Consider the following 11,955-nt stretch of genomic DNA (forward strand, 5'->3'; position numbering starts at 1 on the left):
GTATACCAACTTGCTTGGTGGCATAGACAGATTTGAGGAATTAAAGCAGTCCCTACTTATTGATGGATTATCCATGGCATATAAGTTTTTTGTTACGTTTTGATGGATTAATTTTGCTTTAAATAAATGTAATTAAAACTATTACATGCAGGTTACCATGGATAAGTGGATGAATATAACCGACATGGGATGTGATTGCATCAAGGTATAATGTCATCTTTGTTTCCCTTTCTATCCAACAAAGTATGATGTTTTTTCCTCTTAGAAGTCAACCACCAAGAGATTGTTCTGTATATCACGTTATATGTATCGGTCATGTGTATGACAATTATTTTGTTCAGGCAAAAGCATGATCATCATGTTTGTGTAATTTATGTAATAAAATATGTTCTAATAATTTGAATGTGTATGTCCCTACGCAACAGGTATTTATAAGAAACGTTTGTCCCTTACCACCAACATCTTTGTTATGGTCTACACATTGTCATTATCAAGAAAAGCAATGGCATACACCATATATTAGTAGAATCCAATAGTATACAAATTTGATGAGGTTGAAAATACACTTTGTTCATTTAGGGGAAGATTGAACATTTACTTATTGTTAAGTCAATATTTATAACATACATAGTTGTGAAATACTTATAGGATTGTCATGTAATGTGATAATTAATGTGTTTTAATCATATTAGAAAAAAAAACAGTATATTGTTTTTGTAATGTGCTTGTTTATTTAAGGTTAGGGTTTTTATTACAGTTATTTGATTAATTAAATTGTATTGGGGTTTAGGGTTTTAGTTCTAACAAATTATGTATTTAAGGTTGAGTGATTAATTAATATGGTTTAGGGTTTAACATAATCTACTTAAGTCAATAATTTAATATTCACATGCTACATAAATATAAATAAATAAACAACTTATCAAATAACACTAAATAATAAACATTGTCCAGTCAAATTGCATACATAATTCCTGTAAAACATAAAAAAATCCTAACAATCTTCATGCGTCCGGTGTATGCCACCTTCGTCTTGACCGAACATATACATTCCCTTATGCAATCACACCCCTGGCAATCCTTAGGCACTCCTCGATCATAGTGACGCTTCAGTTCCTTCAGTGACTACCCTCATGTTGATCAAGCGTTCCAACCTTTATGCTATTGCTTGGCTAGCCTTTTACGACATTGACAACAAGGTAACAAGTAAATTTAATGCATCACACATAAAATGACTAACAAACACTTAATGCAAAATTTATTATACCACTGCATGTCGAGGCATGTCTACATCAGCAAGTGCAGGTGGTTGTGGCATAGTCGTTGTGGTGACCGACTGCTGAGGAGGATCTAGTTCAATAAATGTATCATTGTGCACCATGGGTGGATGTCTAGGAGGATCCTCAGGCTGTGTCAGACTCATGAAGGGGTGAGATATGAAGTAGAACCACTCATTGTAATCCAATGCACACTATCAAGGAGCAACACAAATCTGATCCACCGGTACAAGGTATTTAAAAAACTAAATCATCTATCATCAATATCCTCTATAGATAAAGATGGAGCAGCAGGGTGTGGAGGAATGGTCTACACATAACCAAACTGTCGCACAACCCTCTCTAGTCGGTGTATGACAATAAATGGACCACATCTGATATGTCCGAAAAACAATGAGATCAGCTCAAATTCTCTGAATGCATGGTGGTCACCATAAGGAATCTAGTACACAACATCAAATGTCAATCTATCCAACCGCTTACGATACATCGACACCAGTAATGTCTTCCCAGACTTCCAATGGCAAGCACGTGGTTTCCTCTCATGATAATTTTCAACAGCAATAAAAGAAGCAACAGTAGGAAAATGCTCATAAGTCTAACACTGCACATATTTAAAAAACAAAAAATATTCAAAACAATACTCAATATAAACTACAAAACTAAAAGTTAAATTATAAATACATTTAAAGTGTGATATATCCTACAAGTTGTCTGGCGCTTATCTTTGACGCATCATTCGACTTCTCATACATATGGACCAGTACAACAACTCCCCATGTGTAGCTTCCAATTTGGTTGAGGTCACGAAAAGCATCCAAGAATATCACATGTACATGTGTCATACTCTTATTAGCAAAGCGTGTGCAACCTACTAGATGCAAAAGATATGCTCGAGCTGCTATGATCCACTGTCATGCAAAAGATATGCTCGAGCTGCTATGACTATAATAATACTTACATAGGATTTTTATTCCGAAATTCAGCATAAAAAATCTTTATGAAATGAAAAAAGTGAGAATTACTCTAGAGGTTATGGAAACAGAGAACACAATTAATAAAGAAGTGAAGAAAAGGAATTCGGAATGAGAGAGATGGAAAGATAGACGAAATATTGAACCGTTTATGGGCTTCCTATGATGCAGAATTTGTGATTAGAAGAATAAAAACAAATCAGCCCAAAAGAATAAGCAAATTTGTTTTTTTTTTCCTATTCAAACAATCTCATATTCAGTGCTTCTTTCTTACCACTAACAGTCTTGTGGAAAACATATCTATAAGAGAAACTGGGACAATCAATGTGTCGTGCATGAGATCAAATTTCTCGTACACTTGAATGATCAAAACAAACATATATCAAATAATACTAAGGCATTTAAAATTAAATGGAAAAAATTATTATATTTAATCCTGAAGGCCAAAATATTGGCAATTTTTAAGCACAATGACTTAGGAGGGAACATTTAACGTACCTCAATTAGCCGGTCAATCAGTATAGCTCTATCCTTTCATTAATGTCAGCACAGAACCAAACGTACCATCATGTCAACACAAAACATCTTCAAAAACATCCTGATATCTTAGTTATCTTTTTAGTAGATCCCACGTTACCATATCACTGTCAAGATTTTTTTTTATTTTTTACTCCAATAGATCTTATTTTCAGATCTTAAATCATTTTTTATGGGTCGTACAAGAATTGGATGCAAATTAATTTTGTGAGAGTAAAAAATCATTTTTTTAAAATGGATGCAGAACTTGGCAATTTTAAGAAGCCTTGACATCTTGTTGCTTAAAGGATTGATCTAGTAAAAAGATTCAATCTCTCCTAATTTGGTGAACTAAAGTCTAAATTCTAGTTTAGAAAAGTGTTCATATTTTAATGTTCGGATCGAAATCCTCTCCTGTTTACTTTTAACCGGAGATGTCATGTTCAATAAATCTGAATCATTGGTTATTTATTTGATCCCATCTACGGTGGAAATTATAAGTGCATGAAACTCACCATTTCATTAATTCAAATCCCATTCTTCTTTTTCACCAAGAATACTATCGTTTGGGCTCTTTGGCTTGCGAGGAATGATTAGATATTCTCAAATAGGAAAAAAGAAGTTGATGAAATTATGGAGACCATAAAGTTTTACTCATGGCAGTGGAATAAGGCGCACGGGAGTTTCTACCAATCTTTATCAAGCTGGTATCGGAACCCAAGAGCTTGTATTGGTGTTCCATAAGCAAGAGGAACAAATGTTGATGTTGTGTTATCAAAAGAAGAGGAGGGGTGTGTGCTTGACTGGTTGTTTATAATCTGAAGAACGAAGTTTTTCCTTTATTGACTGGAAATAAGATTTAGCAGTGGTTGGAAAGAGGTACATTCGTTGTCAACTTTGTTCTCAACTTTGTTCTCAACTCTGCAATAAAAAGCAAAAACACAGATAGCCCAATAATCTTAAATTTAATCTTCAGTTTTGAACCATGTGATTGGAAAGACAACAGCTAGTTCCTCTAAATTTCTTAACCCAACAATCACCATTGGAATTCTCTTGCCGCACCACCACAATGCTGCCAGAATCCGCCCAAAACCTGTTAGCCTCCTTCCTTTTCTTGCTCCGTGTTCACCTCCATAATCATTGATGGAGTCACCCTTATGCTTCTCACTCGCAAAGCCAGTCAGCATCACCATTGATGGACACTGCAATACGATGGTAATCAAGCTCTCTAATTGGTGGCTTACAGTGAAACGTGAAAAGAACAGGGGAATGCGTACGCACTGTGACCTTGCTTTTGAGGGTTAACGAAACAGTGAGTTTTGTAGGATTTAATTTCCACCATAGATGAGATCAAATAAATAAGCAACGGTTCAGATTTGTTGAACAGGACCTCCCCTGTTAAAAGTAACAGGAGAGGATCCGATCCTTAATTATCCTTAATGTTTGACAATTCCTAAAATGATAGTCTTCACGCTTGTAATAAAAACAAAAGAATTAATAAATAAGGTTTCAAGCAAAGTCGAACGAGTAAAAAAGTTGAGTCAAGCCTTACAAAGAAAGTCTGCATTAAAACAGGAAAAAAAAAAAAGTCCCCAAACTCCACACTTGTTGACACTACACACCCTCAATGAAAGACCCACCAATATTGCACCAATGCTCCACCCTCAGCAAATGTGAGGCATCAACACTAACCTCAGATAAAGTGAACAAAAAAACAAAGTATAGTGATCCAACACTTAAGCTTGTAACAGAATATAACATCTCCAAGTCAGAACTGAGCATAACCATATCTAGATCAGTAAAATACAGAACAAAAGACTAATCCTTGCACCAAACACGTTGCAAAAGACACCCTAGGTAGTCAAGGCAATTTATAAGCACAATGACGCCAACCATATTGCAGTTCCACCACCAGTCTCATCCCAAGCATGACCTATTATTTGTATTTGATTGTCAAATTAAGTGTGGTTGCATATAATAATTTCCTATTTTACAGCGAACTCCCCTTGCAGTGGCAGATTTCTCCTACTCCTGAACATGGGTTAATGGATTCTGAAGCACTCTAATGATAAAATAAAATATCACAGCAGCCGAAGATCCAGTAATCTAATCCCCAAAGGCTGGAGATGCAACTGCTTTCTACCCACACATAATACCCAATGAGTCTCTTAATAACTCCCAAACAGAGAAATACTTCCTAATCGAACCATAACAGCCTTGAATAGTGACTAATAAATTGCCTCAAAACAGCAACCACCAGAACATATTAGCAGTCCTGGATTCAAGAAAAATCAGAAGACAAGTCATACGAAAATTTCAGAGATTCTATAAAGCTGAACCCAAGCATGGAAATCCAAAGTAAAACTGTATTGAAATAAATGTAAAGATTAAGCCGTCGTTAAAAAAGAAAAAAAGAAAAACCTTTGTTGCCTCTAAATTCCAATTCAGAAGCTTCAATATTATTAAATCTGCTAACGAAATAGATGCTCCAAGAAGTGTCCTGACATTCAATATTTTAAAATTGATGTAGAGAAGAAAGATAATAGACATAGGATGCAGCATTCATATGGATAATCACCACCTACAATCTAACTCTAAAATCCTTGCCTCTTTACAGAAAACATGTGACATTATCATTTTACAATCATACGATAATTCTTCCAATCATGCTCTGCAAAACCACTCCCGGAGTTCACTTATACTGAAAAATCAAAAATAAAAAAAAAAACATCTTTATGAACATCAATACTCTACCCTTCCAAAGAATATGATCTTAAGAACAAAATTAAACAGATCGATAAAGCAAGCTCAACATCTCAACCAGCACAGCCCACATATCCCTTTCACAGTACATAAAAAGGCAAGTTAATTCAGTGATTTAAAGATGGAGAAACCATGGATATTCAATCAGTTTTGTAGATGCATGGGCATTCGATTCGACAATAGCATAAAATTGCTTCACTTTCTCCTCCGCTTTCTTCGTCTTCTGTCACTTTCATCAGAACTAGCTGAGTCTGACTCTGACTCTGAACTAGCAGTTCCAGAATCTGATGAATCAGAACTCCCTGACTCATCATCTGATTCAGATTCTGAAACTTGTTTCTGTTGTTGCATGATAAGACGTGGCATATTCTTCAAATACTCACGTAGGTTCTCGGTAAGACCACCAAGACCAATGGATGTAAAGAAGTTAATGCAGAACCGTGTGTTTTTTGGATTATCTTTTGGAAATATGGATTCAAAAGATTCTTGCATCATTGAATCATTTAACCGCTCATTTAGCAGCCGGATTCCAAGATGTTCTGATAATTCCTGCAACATCATAAACTGAAATCAACATCTTCCACATACAGAGAAGCAGGCATAATAAGACAACAAGCCCCAAAAATTTTGCAGGTCTAGTTATAAGAAAAGTATATTTTTAAAAAACATAATTCAAACTTGGTGATATAATAATGCAAGTATATAAAGAAACAAAAAGAGGAATATGTGAGGTTGAATCTCAGAACCTGGAAGAGAATCTTAATAAATATACGTGAAGAAGAAGTTGTGTCCTCTTCAGTCAAGCGTATATATGATAAAACATGCCAAGGTAGAGCATCTGTGCCAAGTAAATGAGCAAAAAACTTTGCCACATTTCGCAGTTTATTTGTTTCAAGTCGGTGAATCATGGAGTACTGTTGCACAAAGCACTTTTCAAAATTTTCTTGGTGTACTTTGTTAATCATGCAGAAACGCTGCCCCAAAAGACCATAATATCGGAGATAGGTTCTCTCTTGGCTGCAACATTCCAAAAGCATAATGCACAACTCCATCTGTCACCAAAATTGTAATTATTTAAGTAATTAACAGGTATAACTTGAACAAACGGAGAATGATAAAACAGATGCTGGAAATGAATGTTCAATCTGAGTAACTAAGTATAGATGCAGCCGATGCTTGCAATGGCTATAAATAATAGCAGTTAGACATGATGCAATTGGAGCACTAGTTCTTTATGAGAGCATCAAATTAGATAACAATAAGATAACAACAAAAACAAAAGAACCAAATAACCTTTCACACAAGTGGTACCCAATTTAATGCAAATCTAAAAGATCAATAAATGGCAAGATACATATTGGCAAATTAGTTATTAGAGATTATATACAAGGGAGAGATAAAGAAAGAGAGCATTCATGTTTTGCAATGGCTATAAATAATAGCAGTTAGACATGATGCAATTGGAGCACTAGTTCTTTATGAGAGCATCAAATTAGATAACAATAAGATAACAACAAAAACAAAAGAACCAAATAACCTTTCACACAAGTGGTACCCAATTTAATGCAAATCTAAAAGATCAATAAATGGCAAGATACATATTGGCAAATTAGTTATTAGAGATTATATACAAGGGAGAGATAAAGAAAGAGAGCATTCATGTTTTTCAATATAATGGCACCGATCATTGAACTAGATTCTAAAGTTCTTCCATATTATTAAAAGGAGCAAGTAGATAGTTTTAGCAACAGAACAGTAACTTCTAGCAGGGATTCCAAGCTCACCTCTTGACCTGGCTCTAGCTTAATTTTCAGAAGCTTATGACCAGCTTCCTCAAAATCAACACTAGACATAATTGTTAAGTATATTGTCCTTCGAAGATTGACCAGATTTGTCTCTGTTTCATCTTTTATCTGCATCTGTTCTTCGTCCTCTTCATCAGAGTCATCATCTTCATCGTCATCGTCTGACTCAGAATCCAAGCCTTCCTCATCATCCTCAGATTCCTCACCCAACATTGATTTCTTCAACTCTTCATAACGCTTCTCATTCTCCAGGAAATTGGGGTCTGGCTTGAATATATCTAAGAAAAAACAAAATGGAAAATAAAGAAATCAAAATGACATTTGACCACAATCAATCAAATTAGAAACAGATACAAACTTCAATACAAAATGTACCAAGGGAAATCTCAGGATCTATCTCCTCATCCAAGGAGACTTCATGAGTTATCTGATCTTCCTGCTCCACAAGATCTAGTTCAGGACGAACAGCCGGATAGCCCTGTAAACACAATGTAACCATCGTAATACATTTCAATTTCAAATTATTCCTTTAAATTAATTAACAAAAGAGTTGAATTCAGTGTTATTTTGTTAATGTGATATTCCTATCACAAGCAATAAAAAAGAAGTACCTGAAACTTCGCTTTTCTTATTGCAAATAAGCCTTCAATCAGAAACTGAACACGTTTGTCAATTTCTCCTTCATGAAGAATTCCACGAAAACGCTCAAAAATACCTGCAAAATTATAAATCCTATTCAGCAAAAAATTCCAAGACTGAAATTGATCTTAAGCATCATTTGCACATATACACAAGTGTCTTGCATTAGCATATTTTTGCAAGCATGCAGGAATATAAAGAAATATTAACCAGCAGAAGACCCAAAGCAAGTGGAGCACTTGGGTTGAGCAATAATTAGATACATAATTTTTTTTTTGTTTTGATAAAAAGAAAAAATACATTAAGATATAAGATTACAGAGGTATAGCTGTATAGGAGGATATGTTATCCTCCCTAAAAATAGAAGATACAAACAAAGGGGATAAGAAAAAGTATAAAGGAGCAAAGCTACCCAGTCTCTCGGAATCAAATAACTAAAAACAAGTTACAAAAGTTCACAAGGAGGTTTTAGTAACAAATGATAATATAACAGGTTTGATATTCTAAATAAGAATTGCATACCCCACACTCAGTAAATAATGAACTCTGGCTCCTATTTTAACCACACAGCACCCAAACAAATTAATTTTCATTTCTTGCAAACCACATATCATCTAACATACCTTCAAATCACCTTTGATCTAACTCGTTTCCTTAATCTACCCAGCCTAAAACTCTAACACAATTTCATACAACTGGAATCTTAAACCCTATAATCCAGTCTGCCCCTCTCTTGCAGAGGAGGAGGTAATCTTGACTCAAATATCATTTACTTAGCTTTACTGTGCTTTCCTAAAGTAGTTAATACCATGAAGGAGAAAAAAGATTTCTGATGTAAAATGAAGTGCAATAGGAAACAAGAAAAAGGCAAAAGGCATATTCATTAGCATATTTACAAATAAAAACCTAAGCACACTGTTGCCACATAATAGATTGAGGGAATACCCACCATGAAGACCTTTAGGTGAGAGATCCTGCAGTATTGAACCACATTCTGTGACAAAACCAACAGCTACTTCAACACTGTCATCAGTAGGTTTCTCGAGTAAAACTGTGAGTAACTCTAGAGCAATGATCTCATGAGCCACTTGCTGATTCACCAGATGCGCTATAAATTTAACAGCTGCTAGTAATTGAGGCTATAAATGATGAAAGACAAATGAAGAACAAAATGAGAAACAAAAGGCAAATAAAATAAAATTTGAAGCATAAAACTGATCTAAGAAAAAGAGGGGTAATTACACACCTTGTCATTCCGCTTATAAGCTCTCTTAAGCTGCAAAACAATCCTTCTTAGCAAAAGATCCCCCACTTCAGGAAACTTAGTATTAACGACAGCAACCAAAGCAGCAAAAACATCTGTAAATCCTGGAGATGCCATCTGTGACTTCATACATGAACGACAAAAGAGTCCCCTTCCCCTAATCAGGTTTTCCGCAAACAATTCTGGAATTATATTTTTTATATTAGTAGCATTAACCTTATTTACAAGCCCATTAATGCTCTTTCTCAAAGCATCCCACGTTAACCTTTGATATTCTACACTACTTTTATCCTGAACTTCTTTCATCATCATTGCCATCTTAAAGGGGGGAATGTAAACACCTCCACTCTTGCCCAAATTCGATGCATCACCATTCAGGTTAGCTCCCAATATTGTTGCCTGTTGTTGAGGCTTTGCATCTTCAACCATTCTTCCATTTCCATCCTCTTTCCTCCTACTTTCTTCTTGCCGTTTGCTAACATCCTTCTCCCTATGGTTCCTCTCACTGCCACCATCCTTTTCAACTCTACGCCTCCTATCCCTATCTGATTTCCTAGCCAACTCCCTATCATCTTCTTCCTCCGAATAATGACGCATGTGGCAATCCCTCTCATTGTCACCACCCTTTTCAACTTTCCGCCTCCTATCCCTATCCCTATATCTATCCCTTTCCGATTTCCTGGCCAGCTCCCTGTGATCCTCTTCCTCCGAATCATGACGCCCACGGCGATCATTAAATTTCCGCCTGGCCTCATCACCTCCACGCCATCTATCACCAGGATGCAATCTGTGACTCTCTCTCTCCCCTAGCCTTTCATCCTGATCGTTCCCACGACGAGATTCCCTACCACCCCGGTCATCTCCTTCGTCGTCTCTCCTTCCACGCCCATCATGGCACCACTGCAATCTCCCATCTTCCTCCTTCTCCTCCCTAACCCTCTCTTTGCTCACAATCTGACCCTCCTCCTCAGAGCTCTCAGGCTCCTCCTTTCTCTCCCTACTCTTACTCTTCCCATCCCTCTTAGCACCATTTCTTTCTTCTCCCGAATCACTGTCATCACCGTTCGCCCTGTGACTGAAGTGACCGGAACTCTTCTTACTACTCCCACCACCGTGTCGATACCTATCCCTCTCCCCATCCTCAGATTCACTACCACGGCGTTTTCTCACGTCATCCTCACTTGACTCGCTGCTGCTGCTGCTGTGTCTTCTCGCCATGCCAAACCCTAATTTAATCAAACAGAAGTTAAATCCAAACCCAATGCATACAGAGAAGCGACGAATTGCAGCGACTTAACTGCCAAAGTCATTTACATTGTAAACAAAGAAGTGCGAAAGAGAAAACACATACAAAATGCTATAGAGTAATACAGTGACAAAGAAAAGAGTAATTGAACGAACCAAAAACACGAAAACTCAAGTACCTTATATTGCGAATCACACAAGAACGACAAAGAGCAGAGAACAAGCGGTGAAAGGGTTCGGTAGGTTTAGGGTTTCTATATGGAAGCTCTGAGATGAGAGGGTGACGGGTGTTTCGTTTTGCAGAGGCTAATTAGGTTTATGTTTTCTGAAGGGTGGGTGGTGCGAACCGAGGTCGCTTCCAAGCCGCATACGGATCTTCTCCAGGGTGGGTTTCTCTTCCGCTCTCTTCAGCTAAAGCAATAGCCGCCAGATCAATGCAAGGATGCGGATTTGAAAAGAAAAAAAATATAAACAAAAAATAAAAAACGAGACACAAGGCAATTAAGGGATAGGATAAATAGAATTTATTACTTTTGATCCATTATGATTTGTGTTTAATTTAATACATTAGATTTTAAAAGTTTTATTTTGTTCATTTCTTAACAAATATGAGGGTGTGATTAACTTTTAAATTTTAAAATAATTAATTCTCAATAATAATTACTAAAAATCATCACTATGTGTTTTTTAATATAATAAGTTAGTAATAGGCACAATGGTCCAACATAAATCTCCACAATCAACTAAGAGTAACACTTGCAAATAAGTGAGAGGTTGCTCAAAAATCACAAAATTCCTCTCCAAATCATAAGTCAAATTGGCCAAAGAGTCCACACATGAATTTCCTTCATGGTAGATATGACAAAAATGAATCCCCATGATAGAACTCATCAATCTCCTAATCACCTTCCCACCAAAACCATTACTCGCATCATTACTCCCAAACACTTGACTAAAGCTTTAGAGTCAATCTACAACCGGAGGAACTTAATACCTTTCCTTAGAGCTAATTGCAATCCTTTCAAAACACCCTACATTCAACAACATAAGATGGTGTCCTTCCTAATTATTATTTCTCTTTTGCAAAACCACAGATCCATCTCTCATCATGCCTTTGAATCAAACCTCCACATGCGGTCAAACCATCTTGCTCATTAACAAAATCATCAGAATTAATGGTTACCCACCCTTCCGACGAAGGCTATAAACAAATATGCACCTTAGATCGCAACCTAGCACTATTAGCCAAAATCATAGGCTCCTTAAAATAATCATGATAGGCTCTCAAAATGACCACCCCAGGCTTGTAAACCCTAACAAAGTCTAGATCATGCTTGTTCTTGTTTCTCATAAATACAAGTAATAGTATACATTAGCTCAAGTCTCAACCCATTTCACATCCTTAGCACTACCTAAATCATGATGCAGATTCAAGTGAATCCAATCAACAACAAAAGTACCAAAGAAATTAC

General features: G+C 36.3%; 1 pseudogene across 1 annotated transcript; it reads right to left on the bottom strand.

Moving 5' to 3' along the window:
- Nucleotides 1–5,256: 5,256 nt before the first annotated feature.
- LOC100808401 (pre-mRNA-splicing factor CWC22 homolog) lies at nt 5,257–10,946 on the bottom strand (annotated as a pseudogene). Its single transcript, NR_163990.2, has 8 exons — nt 10,663–10,946; nt 9,221–10,464; nt 8,924–9,113; nt 7,947–8,050; nt 7,711–7,813; nt 7,315–7,613; nt 6,277–6,582; nt 5,257–6,079 (listed from the first exon to the last, which is right to left on the bottom strand). The product of NR_163990.2 is annotated as a pre-mRNA-splicing factor CWC22 homolog (transcript).
- Nucleotides 10,947–11,955: the final 1,009 nt, after the last annotated feature.

Source organism: Glycine max, chromosome 18, assembly GCF_000004515.6.
Source record: "Glycine max cultivar Williams 82 chromosome 18, Glycine_max_v4.0, whole genome shotgun sequence".
Classification (NCBI taxonomy): Eukaryota; Viridiplantae; Streptophyta; class Magnoliopsida; order Fabales; family Fabaceae; genus Glycine; species Glycine max.